The sequence below is a fragment of the Cyprinodon tularosa genome, unplaced genomic scaffold, assembly GCF_016077235.1.
Source record: "Cyprinodon tularosa strain WSP-4 unplaced genomic scaffold, ASM1607723v1 ctg869, whole genome shotgun sequence".
Taxonomy (NCBI): Eukaryota; Metazoa; Chordata; class Actinopteri; order Cyprinodontiformes; family Cyprinodontidae; genus Cyprinodon; species Cyprinodon tularosa.
This window is the reverse complement of record NW_024039639.1, coordinates 29,656-45,109: the sequence shown is the minus strand read 5'-3', so window position 1 is coordinate 45,109 and position 15,454 is coordinate 29,656. Positions and strand designations below refer to the sequence as shown.

At 53.2% G+C, this 15,454-nt stretch overlaps 1 long non-coding RNA gene across 1 annotated transcript; it reads right to left on the bottom strand.

Moving 5' to 3' along the window:
* Positions 1–3,535: 3,535 nt before the first annotated feature.
* Positions 3,536–8,967, bottom strand: LOC119775372. Its single transcript, XR_005279646.1, has 3 exons — positions 8,672–8,967; positions 4,059–4,199; positions 3,536–3,653 (listed from the first exon to the last, which is right to left on the bottom strand). It is a non-coding gene; the product is annotated as an uncharacterized LOC119775372 (long non-coding RNA).
* Between the last annotated feature and the right edge of the window lie 6,487 nt (positions 8,968–15,454).

Here is a 15,454-nt window from a genome sequence, read left to right as displayed (position 1 = left end):
AGGGCAGTTGCCGGCCATGTCTGACCTTAAGAGCAGCTGCCGGCCACGTCTGACCTTCAGGACAGCTACCAGCCATGTCTGACCTTAAGAGCAGCTGCCAGCCATGTCTGACCTTCAGGGCAGTTGCCGGCCATGTCTGACCTTCAGGGCAGTTGCCGGCCACGTCTGACCTTCAGGACAGCTACCAGCCATGTCTGACTTTCAGGGCAGTTGCCGGCCATGTCTGGCCTTCAGGGCAGTTGCCGGTCATGTCTGGCCTTCAGGGCAGCTCCCGGCCATGTCTGGCCTTCAGGGCAGTTGCCGGCCACGTCTGACCTTCAGGACAGCTACCAGCCATGTCTGACCTTCAGGGCAGCTGCCAGCCATGTCTGACCTTAAGAGCAGCTGCCAGCCATGTCTGACCTTCAGGGCAGTTGCCGGCCATGTCTGGCCTTCAGGGCAGTTGCCGGTCATGTCTGACCTTCAGGACAGCTACCAGCCATGTCTGACCTTAAGAGCAGCTGCCAGCCATGTCTGACCTTCAGGGCAGTTGCCGGCCACGTCTGACCTTCAGGACAGCTACCAGCCATGTCTGACCTTCAGGGCAGTTGCCGGCCATGTCTGGCCTTCAGGGCAGCTACCAGCCATGTCTGACCTTCAGGGCAGCTGCCAGCCATGTCTGACCTTCAGGGCAGCTACCAGCCATGTCTGACCTTAAGAGCAGCTGCCAGCCATGTCTGACCTTCAGGGCAGTTGCCGGCCATGTCTGGCCTTCAGGGCAGTTGCCGGCCATGTCTGACCTTCAGGGCAGCTCCCGGCCATGTCTGACCTTCAGGGCAGCTGCCAGCCATGTCTGACCTTCAGGACAGCTACCAGCCATGTCTGACCTTCAGGGCAGCTACCAGCCATGTCTGACCTTAAGAGCAGCTGCCAGCCATGTCTGACCTTCAGGGCAGTTGCCGGCCATGTCTGGCCTTCAGGGCAGTTGCCGGCCATGTCTGACCTTAAGAGCAGCTGCCGGCCACGTCTGACCTTCAGGACAGCTACCAGCCATGTCTGACCTTAAGAGCAGCTGCCAGCCATGTCTGACCTTCAGGGCAGTTGCCGGCCATGTCTGACCTTCAGGGCAGTTGCCGGCCACGTCTGACCTTCAGGACAGCTACCAGCCATGTCTGACCTTCAGGGCAGTTGCCGGCCATGTCTGGCCTTCAGGGCAGTTGCCGGTCATGTCTGGCCTTCAGGGCAGCTCCCGGCCATGTCTGGCCTTCAGGGCAGTTGCCGGCCACGTCTGACCTTCAGGACAGCTACCAGCCATGTCTGACCTTCAGGGCAGCTGCCAGCCATGTCTGACCTTAAGAGCAGCTGCCAGCCATGTCTGACCTTCAGGGCAGTTGCCGGCCATTTCTGGCCTTCAGGGCAGTTGCCGGTCATGTCTGACCTTCAGGACAGCTACCAGCCATGTCTGACCTTAAGAGCAGCTGCCAGCCATGTCTGACCTTCAGGGCAGTTGCCGGCCATGTCTGGCCTTCAGGGCAGTTGCCGGCCATGTCTGACCTTCAGGGCAGTTGCCGGCCACGTCTGACCTTCAGGACAGCTACCAGCCATGTCTGACCTTCAGGGCAGTTGCCGGCCATGTCTGGCCTTCAGGGCAGCTACCAGCCATGTCTGACCTTCAGGGCAGCTGCCAGCCATGTCTGACCTTCAGGGCAGCTACCAGCCATGTCTGACCTTAAGAGCAGCTGCCAGCCATGTCTGACCTTCAGGGCAGTTGCCGGCCATGTCTGGCCTTCAGGGCAGTTGCCGGCCATGTCTGACCTTCAGGGCAGCTCCCGGCCATGTCTGACCTTCAGGGCAGCTGCCAGCCATGTCTGACCTTCAGGACAGCTACCAGCCATGTCTGACCTTCAGGGCAGCTACCAGCCATGTCTGACCTTAAGAGCAGCTGCCAGCCATGTCTGACCTTCAGGGCAGTTGCCGGCCATGTCTGGCCTTCAGGGCAGTTGCCGGCCATGTCTGACCTTAAGAGCAGCTGCCGGCCACGTCTGACCTTCAGGACAGCTACCAGCCATGTCTGACCTTAAGAGCAGCTGCCAGCCATGTCTGACCTTCAGGGCAGTTGCCGGCCATGTCTGACCTTCAGGGCAGTTGCTGGCCACGTCTGACCTTCAGGACAGCTACCAGCCATGTCTGACCTTCAGGGCAGTTGCCGGCCATGTCTGGCCTTCAGGGCAGTTGCCGGTCATGTCTGGCCTTCAGGGCAGCTCCCGGCCATGTCTGGCCTTCAGGGCAGTTGCCGGCCACGTCTGACCTTCAGGACAGCTACCAGCCATGTCTGACCTTCAGGGCAGCTGCCAGCCATGTCTGACCTTAAGAGCAGCTGCCAGCCATGTCTGACCTTCAGGGCAGTTGCCGGCCATGTCTGGCCTTCAGGGCAGTTGCCGGTCATGTCTGACCTTCAGGACAGCTACCAGCCATGTCTGACCTTAAGAGCAGCTGCCAGCCATGTCTGACCTTCAGGGCAGTTGCCGGCCATGTCTGGCCTTCAGGGCAGTTGCCGGCCATGTCTGACCTTCAGGGCAGTTGCCGGCCACGTCTGACCTTCAGGACAGCTACCAGCCATGTCTGACCTTCAGGGCAGTTGCCGGCCATGTCTGGCCTTCAGGGCAGCTACCAGCCATGTCTGACCTTCAGGGCAGCTGCCAGCCATGTCTGACCTTCAGGACAGCTACCAGCCATGTCTGACCTTAAGAGCAGCTGCCAGCCATGTCTGACCTTCAGGGCAGTTGCCGGCCATGTCTGACCTTCAGGGCAGTTGCCGGCCATGTCTGGCCTTCAGGGCAGTTGCCGGCCATGTCTGACCTTAAGAGCAGCTGCCGGCCACGTCTGACCTTCAGGACAGCTACCAGCCATGTCTGACCTTCAGGGCAGTTGCCGGCCATGTCTGGCCTTCAGGGCAGTTGCCGGCCATGTCTGACCTTAAGAGCAGCTGCCGGCCACGTCTGACCTTCAGGACAGCTACCAGCCATGTCTGACCTTCAGGGCAGCTACCAGCCATGTCTGACCTTCAGGGCAGCTACCAGCCATGTCTGACCTTCAGGGCAGTTGCCGGCCATGTCTGACCTTCAGGGCAGTTGCCGGCCATGTCTGGCCTTCAGGGCAGTTGCCGGCCATGTCTGGCCTTCTTGGCAGCTGCAAGCCACGACCTACTTTAAGGGCAGCTGTTGTTCATGTCTGGCTTCAGGGCAGCTCCAAGCTGCATCTGACCATCTCTACCAACTGAATCTATTCTACTTCTGTCAGCTCCTGCAGTTCAAGTCTGCCTCTCCATTAACTGTTGGGCTCAGTCCGACTGTTCTCCAGGACCTGCCTACCTTCCTCACCCTGTCAATAAAACCTTAAAACATCATAGAGTGTCGGCTTGAATGACCGGGTTCTCCGCACTAAATCATACCAAACAGAAGCCTCTTTAACCCTTTGGATGAGAAACCAGTGAGGTATTGAAGATCAAGTAGCTCATAGTCTACAGCTTATATTCTTGCAGAGCAACATTCATCAGTTAGAAACTGGTTTCTTACTTCAAGAGTCCAAGTTCTTCACTGAAGTCTGGTTGCTCTCCAATGGACCGGTCACTCATCATAGATGGAGATTCTGCTCTCTGCCCGCGGTTGTGACCTCTGAAAAACAAACATGTAGTGAAGTCCTGCTAGTGATTTGGTTATTTGACTCAGTTATGTTGAAACAGAGAGATATCTAAAAGGTGCAGAAGTCAGGAAGCCTAGCCAAATTAGGATTAACTAAACCAAGTGTTTTAGCTAGTCTAGTGTTCCTACTTCAGAATATCCTTTAGTTCAAACGCTACAGAGACTATTCATCTGGTTGCTCCTCAGATTCTTGGTTGTTTCTGTTTTCCTGCATTAGTGATTCTCTGGTCAAACTCTATTGATTTACTGACTGACAATCTTTATGTTTATTTAGCATAAAGCTGGAACAAGATCATTGGCTTTAGATGCTGAAGATCCACCAGTTCTTACTGAATAGAGTTTATTTCTGCAGTCACATGCTAGAAACAGGGTCCTTACTTTATGTCTGAGGTTCCAGGTTCTGCACTGTAGTCTGGAGGTACATCTTTGGACAGGTCACTCCTCATGGATGGACGGCTGGATCCTGAAGGTTCAGGTTTGATCAAATCCAAATCCTCCATCTTTTGGACTTCAGAATGTCTGAAAGAAAAAAAAAATATCCAGAACCAGTCAGTTTCCCGCAGTTCAGATCCAGCAGGAAGGTGATTCCCAGCATGAGTGTGGAGAACCAGAGGAACCTGAATCCAGCAGGAGCCGTCTGGGTCTGAACTGTTCACTAACTAAAACAGTGACTTATTGGTGCAATAAACTCTATGAGCATAAAGTTAATCATTTTAGCTGTATTTTTATTATTCGGTAAGAACTAGAGTTTATAGAGTGACATCAAAAATGTAATACATCAGGAGGAATATTGAGTTTTACTCAGGGATTTTTTATACAATTTAAATTGTTAAGTTACATGTACATAACGCTATAAATTCTATGTTAACTTTAATGGAGAATGAGAGCGTTTAAAACCCATGCAGGATGCATTCGCACTTTAGCCCACAGAAGGACGTGGTTCTGCTTCTAGTCTGGATATTTCTGGAATGATAGAGCAGGGCGTAGCATCCATAGGCATACAAATATATATATATATATATATATATATATATATATATATATATATATATATATATATATATATATATATATATATATATATATATATATATATATATATATATATATATATATATATATATAGATATATATATAGATAGATAGATAGATAGATAGATAGATAGATAGAGAGAGAGAGAGAATAGAAAATCCATTTATTGTCTTGAATTTGTAGTTGCAGATCTGACGTTAACATATATGTGACAAACTGGTTTTCCTTGACATTCTTTTTCCTGTTTGGTGCAATTGCTTTTGCGGATCTTAACCTGGACAGCTTCCAAGGTAGCAGAGGAAAAATAGTTTGGCTCTATTTTGACGGAGAAGACGTAGCTGAGCAGGGTGGAGCAATGACGGAGGATGAGGAATCTGGGGGTAACAGTCACCTTGACCAGAGCCAACAGTTTTGTTTTCCTTGCTGAGTTTCTGTTCCTTCACAAAACGTAAAAACATGGCTGCCATCGCAGAGCTTGGCATCCATAACCATGGGTATATGACGATGAAGAGGAAAACTAGAGCGTAGTTAAACACGCCAGTTTTTTTATGTTTGTTATTGATTAATGGAATAGATAAGAGACGTTCCATGGTGTCCCTCTAATGATCAACTTAATGTAGAGAAAGGAAGAGAAATAATCTTCTGTTGATTCTTCCTAGATAATGACGTCACAGTTAATGATTCATTTATGTCTCAAAAATCTTTTTTTCATTGTTCCTTTACATGAGATGCAGGAGGACAGACGGAGTGTCCATGGTGCTGATGAGGGGCGGCTGATGTCTCCTACCTTTGGCAAGGATGCAGCAGTCCTGTGAAAGCTCGGCTTACTGTTTCTGATCTATGTGCTGAACTCGGCATAACTTCCCTCTTTCCGCTACATTTTCACGTTTCTCTCAGAAGCTGGATGGATTTAAACTGATAGTAAAAACCCTAAAGTTGAAGGTGTTTTTCTGAATGTATGTCAAGAATTTTTCATCCTAGAGGAGGAAACCTTTGCATCATGGACAATTGTTGACTCTTTCTGATGCAGTCTGATATAATACACTCTTATTATGGATGCTGTAATTTAAATGGATGCTTTTGTTGTTGTCTTTTCTTTATTTAAATACAATTATACATAATCTTTACATCAGAGCCAATGGTTTACGTGGTGGATCCTTATCTTCACCAAGACATTGTTTTTTAAACGTCCTTGATCTGTGTCGGATATTTCTTTAATGTTTAATTAGCTACAGTCCAACCATATGACTGTTTATCAGTTCATTGGCATCTATAATCCCATTAGTTTATGGCTTCCTTTGACCTTTGAACTTAAACTGTTAACTAAGGAATCATTAGTTCTAATCCAACTGATTGATTTGCTTTACTACCATGATTTTATGTTTTTATCTCATTGCTTTTATTCTGCTTTGGTCTTTCTTTTTTTTCTTGTCTAATTCATAAAAAGCACTTTGAAATGTCTTTGTACTGTTTTGTGCTTTAGAGACAAACTGCTTTGCCTTGTTCTAGTTTCTCCCAGACAGTTCGTAAAGCAAAAAGCCCTCCTTTATGTGTAACTTTGGGTCTTGCTCCAGGCTTTTACTCCTATTTGGGATCAAATTTCAAATCTCTGAGGCAGGAAAAATAATTGATCCTCTATTTCTTTTGGGCCTTATGTTAATAACCTGCATTTGAGCTCATTTTGTTGCACAAACCTATTAAATTAAGCCGAACACCTGCCGAACGGTTAATATGTTTCTTGAAAAATAGTATAAACAAGCTGCAGCCACCGCCGGAAATATTAATTACATTTTTTCTGGTGACCGAAGCACAATTGGCTATTTTTGCAAAACTCTACATGCAAATAGGAAAATCTTTCTCCAAATCAGTAAAACACTGTATTTCTCTTGCAAAAGCTAATAAACCTAGCTAAACTACCTAAACCTTTGAAGAAATATTATTTTTGTATCAAACAGTTAAACTGAGAAACTAGTCCATGCATTTGTTACTTCAAGGCTGGACTATTGTAATTCTTTACTATCAGGAAGTCCACAAACTGTAGTTAAAAGCCTTCAGCTGATCCAAAATGCTGCAGCCAGAGTTCTGATGAAAATGAAAAAGAGAGATCATATCTCTCCTATCCTGGCTTCTCTTCATTGGCTTCCTGTTAAATCCAGAATAGAATTTAAAATCCTCCTTCTCACATATAAAGCCTTAAATGGCCAAGCTCCATCTGATATCAGAGATCTGATTGTTCCTGATGTTCCTAACAGAGCACTTCGCTCTCAATCTGCAGGTTTACTAGTGGTTCCTAGAATTTCTAAAAGTAGAATGGGAGGCAGATCTTTTAGTTCTCAGGCTCCTCTCCTGTGGAACCAACTACCAGTTTTAGTCCGTGAGGCAGACACCCTGTCTACTTTTAAGGCTAGGCTTAAAACTTTCCTTTTTGATAAAGCTTCTAGTTAGGAGTGGCTCAGGTTATCCTGAGCTATCTCTATAGTTCTGCTGCTATAGGCTTAGACTGCTGGAGGACATAGGGACCCCTTTTTCATCATTCTGCTTCATTCTATCTCTATTCTCCCACTCTGCAGAATCTGTTAGTTCAATCTCTAACGTTCTGCTCTCTCTGCTTTTTCTCATAGTAGCTTCATCTGGTCTGTTCCTGTTTGGCTGTGACTCCATCCTGGAGAGAAATATCAGCTGTGCTGCTGCCATCAACACCTTTGTTTCTAGATGTTGGAGCTTGGCCTGTTTTCCAGTGTAGTCCTGTTTCTCTGACTGTGACTAACTGGATGTGCTCTCTTCATCCTCTGACATGGGAGCTGGCTCGGAGCTCGTCTGCCTGGCTGTGTGTTTCCTGGACTGGGCCGCCTGTGGAGCTGGTTGACAGTTGCCTTTTGTATCTACGCTTCTTTTTCTATGTCTGCTTCTGTCTCCTTGAACCCCAGTGGGCCTCAGCAGATGGCCGCTCACACTGAGCCTGGTTCTGCTGGACGTTTCTTCCTGTTCAAAGGGAGTTTTTCCTCTCCACTGTCGCTACAAGCATGCTTAGTGTGAGGGATTGCTGAAGAGTCAATGAGTCGATGCAATCAGCTGGTTTTCCTTAGATAGAAAACTTTGAATCAATCTGACTGGATGATCTGGTTGAACTGGATCTATAAAGTGACCTGAGATGACATGATGTGAATTGGAGCTATAGAAATGAACTGAATAGAATTTCACTACTAGGGCTGAGGCTGATGATGCCTTACAAGTACATGAGAACGGAGAAGAACACAGATTGAAGAACAGCCTTTGTCCGACATTAAACTGGTCAATGTTGCATAAATGGTTGGGGGTCACAGTGCTAGAACACCTGGAGCATGCTGGGTATGTAACGAACATGCTGCTGATCCAGACACTAAATTACTGCTGTGATCTAACCAGACCTCACTGATTCTGAACCAGAATGTTTTAAAAGTAGAGTTAGGGAATCTGAAATAGAGGGAAAGTTTTCATTTTGAAGGTTTGTTACACTCTTGTTGTTGTTACTGATAACCAGTTCCTGCAGCCACACAGGAAGCTCCTTGTATTTCAGAAACCAGCTAAGAACAAATTATGTTTTTTCTGTTTCAGTTTTTATTGAGCAGCTTCATCAGAATCTTCAGAGTTTGATCCTGGAAACCAGTTCTCCCAGTTCAGCTCAATGCTGCATCTAAAAACAGGCTCTGAGTTTGAGGCATCAGCATTACCTAATAACATGAGGAGGAAACAGAAGAACCTTTATCTGTTCATCAGAACCGCTGCAGAACTTTAGCTTTATCTTATCCTCTTTACCTAAGTTTAGTTATTGTCTGAAGAAAAGAAACAAGGAAAGAAAACTAAGAATTTGTTGGTGATAAACAGGAAATCAGACCCTAATCAGAAGCACAGCTACATGAAACCAGCAGCCTAGTTCTGGTTCTGTCCACAGAGAGAGGAAAACAAGCAGAACACTCACCCTGATCCAGACTCTTCTCTTGGTTCCCCTGATCTGGTACGGGACTCTGACCCAGAGTTCAGGTCTGCAGATTGAGCAGCAGGTGGGATCAGACGTCACTTCCTCTTTCTCTCAAACATTCACCTTCATGCTGCCGATCGGACTTCAAGGTTCAGGGTCCGTTCCTCTTTATTGTCCCTGATTCATTTTACAGCAGGCAGTAAAAACCAAACATGCTGCCAGCATCCAGACAGGAACGGTCAGGCTGGAGAACATGGAGAACATCTGCAGCCTGATTGGACCAGAACCAGGTCCCTGATTGGAGGACTGGAGAGCAATCCGGTTCAGTTACTAAGGAAGTCATACAAGGGTGTGAAAGTTGGTGGAGGCACTAAGGGTGGGGATGCTCTAAGGGTGGAGGCGCACTAATGGTGGAGAAGTTTTAAAGGTGGAGGCACTCTAAGGGTGGAGGCGCTCTAAGGGTGGAGGCGCTCTAAGGGTGGAGTCGCTCTAAGGGTGGAGGAGCTCTAAGGGTGGAGGCGCACTAATGGTGGAGAAGTTTTAAAGGTGGAGGCACTCTAAGTGTGGAGGCGCTCTAATGGTGGAGGCGCTCTAAGGGTGGAGGCGCTCTAAGGGTGGAGGCGCTCTAATGGTGGAGTCGCTCTAATGGTGGAGGCGCTCTAAGGGTGGAGGCGCTCTAAGGGTGGAGTCGCTCTAAGGGTGGAGGCGCTCTAATGGTGGAGGCGCTCTAAGGGTGGAGGCGCTCTAAGGGTGGAGGCGCTCTAAGGGTGGAGTCGCTCTAAGGGTGGAGGCGCTCTAATGGTGGAGGCGCTCTAATGGTGGAGGCGCTCTAAAGAGAGAGGCGCTCTAAGGGTGGGGGCGCTGTAAGGGTGGAGGCGCTCTAATGGTGGAGGCGCTCTAATTGTGGAGGCGCTCTAATTGTGGAGGCGCTCTAAGGGTGGAGGCGCTCTAAGGGTGGAGGCGCCCTAAGGGTGGAGTCGCGCTAATTGTGGAGGCGCTCTAAGGGTGGAGGCGCTCTAAGGGTGGAGGCGCTCTAATTGTGGAGGCGCTCTAATTGTGGAGGCGCTCTAAGGGTGGAGGCGCTCTAAGGGTGGAGGCGCTCTAAGGGTGGAGGCGCTCTAAGGGTGGGGATGCTCTAAGGGTGGAGGCGCACTAATGGTGGAGAAGTTTTAAAGGTGGAGGCACTCTAAGTGTGGAGGCGCTCTAATGGTGGAGGCGCTCTAAGGGTGGAGGCGCTCTAAGGGTGGAGGCGCTCTAATGGTGGAGTCGCTCTAATGGTGGAGGCGCTCTAAGGGTGGAGGCGCTCTAAGGGTGGAGTCGCTCTAAGGGTGGAGGCGCTCTAATGGTGGAGGCGCTCTAAGGGTGGAGGCGCTCTAAGGGTGGAGGCGCTCTAAGGGTGGAGTCGCTCTAAGGGTGGAGGCGCTCTAATGGTGGAGGCGCTCTAAGGGTGGAGGCGCTCTAAAGAGAGAGGCGCTCTAAGGGTGGGGGCGCTGTAAGGGTGGAGGCGCTCTAATGGTGGAGGCGCTCTAAGTGTGGAGGCGCTCTAATTGTGGAGGCGCTCTAAGGGTGGAGGCGCTCTAAGGGTGGAGGCGCCCTAAGGGTGGAGTCGCGCTAATTGTGGAGGCGCTCTAAGGGTGGAGGCGCTCTAAGGGTGGAGGCGCTCTAATTGTGGAGGCGCTCTAATTGTGGAGGCGCTCTAAGGGTGGAGGCGCTCTAAGGGTGGAGGCGCTCTAAGGGTGGAGGCGCTCTAAGGGTGGAGGCGCTCTAAGGGTGGAGGCGCTCTAAGGGTGGAGGCGCTCTATTGGTGGAGGCGCTCTAAGGGTGGAGGCGCTCTAAGGGTGGAGGCGCTCTAAGGGTGGAGTCGCTCTAAGGGTGGAGGCGCTCTAATGGTGGAGGCGCTCTAAGGGTGGAGGCGCTCTAAGGGTGGAGTCGCTCTAAGGGTGGAGGCGCTCTAATGGTGGAGGCGCTCTAAGGGTGGAGGCGCTCTAAGGGTGGAGGCGCTCTAAGGGTGGAGTCGCTCTAAGGGTGGAGGCGCTCTAATGGTGGAGGCGCTCTAAGGGTGGAGGCGCTCTAAAGAGAGAGGCGCTCTAAGGGTGGGGGCGCTGTAAGGGTGGAGGCGCTCTAATGGTGGAGGCGCTCTAAGTGTGGAGGCGCTCTAATTGTGGAGGCGCTCTAAGGGTGGAGGCGCTCTAAGGGTGGAGGCGCCCTAAGGGTGGAGTCGCTCTAATTGTGGAGGCGCTCTAAGGGTGGAGGCGCTCTAAGGGTGGAGGCGCTCTAATTGTGGAGGCGCTCTAATTGTGGAGGCGCTCTAAGGGTGGAGGCGCTCTAAGGGTGGAGGCGCCCTAAGGGTGGAGTCGCTCTAATTGTGGAGGCGCTCTAAGGGTGGAGGCGCCCTAAGGGTGGAGTCGCTCTAATTGTGGAGGCGCTCTAAGGGTGGAGGCGCTCTAAGGGTGGAGGCGCCCTAAGGGTGGAGTCGCTCTAAGGGTGGAGGCGCTCTAAGGGTGGAGGTGCTCTAAGGGTGGAGGCGCTCTAAGGGTGGAGGCGCCCTAAGGGTGGAGTCGCTCTAATTGTGGAGGCGCTCTAATTGTGGAGGCGCTCTAAGGGTGGAGGTGCTCTAAGGGTGGAGGCGCTCTAAGGGTGGAGGCGCTCTAAGGGTGGAGTCGCTCTAATTGTGGAGGCGCTCTAAGGGTGGAGGTGCTCTAAGGGTGGAGGCGCCCTAAGGGTGGAGTCGCTCTAATTGTGGAGGCGCTCTTAGGGTGGAGGTGCTCTAAGGGTGGAGGCGCTCTAAGGGTGGAGGCACTCTAAGTGTGGAGGCGCTCTAAGGGTGGAGGCGCTCTAATGGTGGAGGCGCTCTAAGGGTGGAGGAGCTCTAATGGTGGAGGCGCTCTAAGTGTTGAGGCGCTCTAAGGGTGGAGGTGCTCTAAGGGTGGAGGCGCTCTAAGGGTGGAGGCGCTCTAAGTGTGGAGGCGCTCTAAGGGTGGAGGTGCTCTAAGGGTGGAGGCGCTCTAAGGGTGGAGGCACTCTAAGTGTGGAGGCGCTCTAAGGGTGGAGGCGCTCTAATGGTGGAGGCGCTCTAAGGGTGGAGGCGCTCTAAGGGTGGAGGCGCTCTAATTGTGGAGGCGCTCTAAGGGTGGAGGCGCTCTAAGGGTGGAGGCGCTCTAAGGGTGGAGGCGCTCTAAGGGTGGAGGCGCTCTAATGGTGGAGGCGCTCTAAGGGTGGAGGCGCTCTAAGGGTGGAGGCGCTCTAATGGTGGAGGCGCTCTAAGGGTGGAGGCGCTCTAAGGGTGGGGGCGCTCTAAGGGTGGGGCGCTCTAATGGTGGAGGCGCTCTAAGGGTGGGGGCGCTCTAAGGGTGGGGGCGCTCTAATGGTGGAGGCGCTCTAAGGGTGGAGGCGCTCTAAGGGTGGAGGCGCTCTAAGGGTGGGGGCGCTCTAATGGTGGAGGCGCTCTAAGGGTGGAGGCGCTCTAAGGGTGGGGGCGCTCTAAGGGTGGGGGCGCTCTAATGGTGGAGGCGCTCTAAGGGTGGAGGCGCTCTAAGGGTGGAGGCGCTCTAATGGTGGAGGCGCTCTAATGGTGGAGGCGCTCTAAGTGTGGAGGCGCTCTAAGGGTGGAGGCGCTCTAAGTGTGGAGGCGCTCTAATGGTGGAGGCGCTCTAAGGGTGGAGGCGCTCTAATGGTGGAGGCGCTCTAAGGGTGGAGGCGCTCTAAGTGTGGAGGCGCTCTAAGGGTGGAGGCGCTCTAATGGTGGAGGCGCTCTAAGGGTGGAGGCGCTCTAAAGAGAGAGGCGCTCTAAGGGTGGGGGCGCTGTAAGGGTGGAGGCGCACTAATGGTGGAGAAGTTTTAAAGGTGGAGGCGCTCTAAGTGTGGAGGAGCTCTAAAGAGAGAGGTGCTCTAAGGGTGGAGTCGCTCTAATTGTGGAGGCGCTCTAAGGGTGGAGGCGCTCTAAGGGTGGAGGCGCCCTAAGGGTGGAGTCGCTCTAATTGTGGAGGCGCTCTAAGGGTGGAGGTGCTCTAAGGGTGGAGGCGCCCTAAGGGTGGAGTCGCTCTAATTGTGGAGGCGCTCTAAGGGTGGAGGTGCTCTAATGGTGGAGGCGCCCTAAGGGTGGAGTCGCTCTAATTGTGGAGGCGCTCTAAGGGTGGAGGCGCTCTAAGGGTGGAGGCGCCCTAAGGGTGGAGTCGCTCTAATTGTGGAGGCGCTCTAAGGGTGGAGGCGCTCTAAGGGTGGAGGTGCTCTAAGGGTGGAGGCGCTCTAAGGGTGGAGTCGCTCTAATTGTGGAGGCGCTCTAAGGGTGGAGGTGCTCTAAGGGTGGAGTCGCTCTAATTGTGGAGGCGCTCTAAGGGTGGAGGCGCCCTAAGGGTGGAGTCGCTCTAATTGTGGAGGCGCTCTAAGGGTGGAGGCGCTCTAATGGTGGAGGCGCTCTAAGGGTGGAGGCGCTCTAAGTGTGGAGGAGCTCTAATGGTGGAGGTGCTCTAAGGGTGGAGGCGCTCTAAGGGTGGAGGCGCTCTAATGGTGGAGGCGCTCTAAGGGTGGAGGCGCTCTAAGTGTGGAGGCGCTCTAATGGTGGAGGCGCTCTAAGGGTGGGGGCGCTCTAAGGGTGGGGGCGCTCTAAGGGTGGAGGCGCTCTAATGGTGGAGGCGCTCTAAGGGTGGAGGCGCTCTAAGTGTGGAGGAGCTCTAATGGTGGAGGTGCTCTAAGGGTGGAGGCGCTCTAAGGGTGGGGGCGCTCTAAGGGTGGAGGCGCTCTAATGGTGGAGGCGCTCTAATGGTGGAGGCGCTCTAAGGGTGGAGGCGCTCTAAGGGTGGAGGCGCTCTAATGGTGGAGGCGCTCTAAGGGTGGAGGCGCTCTAAGTGTGGAGGCGCTCTAATGGTGGAGGCGCTCTAATGGTGGAGGCGCTCTAAGGGTGGAGGCGCTCTAAGGGTGGAGGCGCTCTAATGGTGGAGGCGCTCTAAGTGTGGAGGAGCTCTAATGGTGGAGGTGCTCTAAGGGTGGAGGCGCTCTAAGGGTGGAGGCGCTCTAATGGTGGAGGCGCTCTAAGGGTGGAGGCGCTCTAAGGGTGGAGGCGCTCTAATGGTGGAGGCGCTCTAAGGGTGGAGGCGCTCTAATGGTGGAGGCGCTCTAAGGGTGGAGGCGCTCTAAGGGTGGAGGCGCTCTAATGGTGGAGGCGCTCTAAGGGTGGGGGCGCTCTAAGGGTGGGGGCGCTCTAATGGTGGAGGCGCTCTAAGTGTGGAGGCGCTCTAAGGGTGGAGGCGCTCTAATGGTGGAGGCGCTCTAAGGGTGGGGGCGCTCTAAGGGTGGAGGCGCTCTAATGGTGGAGGCGCTCTAAGGGTGGGGGCGCTCTAATGGTGGAGGCGCTCTAAGGGTGGAGGCGCTCTAATGGTGGAGGCGCTCTAAGGGTGGAGGCGCTCTAAGGGTGGAGGCGCTCTAATTGTGGAGGCGCTCTAAGGGTGGAGGCGCTCTAAGGGTGGAGGCGCTCTAAGGGTGGAGGCGCTCTAAGGGTGGAGGCGCTCTAAGGGTGGAGGCGCTCTAATGGTGGAGGCGCTCTAAGGGTGGAGGCGCTCTAAGGGTGGAGGCGCTCTAATGGTGGAGGCGCTCTAAGGGTGGAGGCGCTCTAAGGGTGGGGGCGCTCTAAGGGTGGGGGCGCTCTAATGGTGGAGGCGCTCTAAGGGTGGGGGCGCTCTAAGGGTGGGGGCGCTCTAATGGTGGAGGCGCTCTAAGGGTGGAGGCGCTCTAAGGGTGGAGGCGCTCTAATGGTGGAGGCGCTCTAAGGGTGGGGGCGCTCTAAGGGTGGGGGCGCTCTAATGGTGGAGGCGCTCTAAGGGTGGGGGCGCTCTAAGGGTGGGGGCGCTCTAATGGTGGAGGCGCTCTAAGGGTGGAGGCGCTCTAAGGGTGGAGGCGCTCTAATGGTGGAGGCGCTCTAAGGGTGGGGGCGCTCTAATGGTGGAGGCGCTCTAAGGGTGGAGGCGCTCTAATGGTGGAGGCGCTCTAAGGGTGGAGGCGCTCTAATGGTGGAGGCGCTCTAAGGGTGGGGGCGCTCTAATGGTGGAGGCGCTCTAAGGGTGGAGGCGCTCTAATGGTGGAGGCGCTCTAAGGGTGGAGGCGCTCTAAGGGTGGAGGCGCTCTAATTGTGGAGGCGCTCTAAGGGTGGAGGCGCTCTAAGGGTGGAGGCGCTCTAAGGGTGGAGGCGCTCTAAGGGTGGAGGCGCTCTAATGGTGGAGGCGCTCTAAGGGTGGAGGCGCTCTAAGGGTGGAGGCGCTCTAATGGTGGAGGCGCTCTAAGGGTGGAGGCGCTCTAAGGGTGGGGGCGCTCTAAGGGTGGGGCGCTCTAATGGTGGAGGGCGCTCTAAGGGTGGGGGCGCTCTAAGGGTGGGGGCGCTCTAATGGTGGAGGGCGCTCTAAGGGTGGGGGCGCTCTAATGGTGGAGGCGCTCTAATGGTGGAGGCGCTCTAAGGGTGGAGGCGCTCTAAGGGTGGGGGCGCTCTAATGGTGGAGGCGCTCTAAGGGTGGAGGCGCTCTAAGGGTGGGGGCGCTCTAAGGGTGGGGGCGCTCTAATGGTGGAGGCGCTCTAAGGGTGGAGGCGCTCTAAGGGTGGAGGCGCTCTAATGGTGGAGGCGCTCTAAGGGTGGGGGCGCTCTAAGGGTGGGGGCGCTCTAATGGTGGAGGCGCTCTAAGTGTGGAGGCGCTCTAAGGGTGGAGGAGCTCTAAGGGTGGAGGCGCTCTAATGGTGGAGGCGCTCTAAGGGTGGAGGCGCTCTAATGGTGGAGGCGCTCTAAGGGTGGGGGCTCATGGA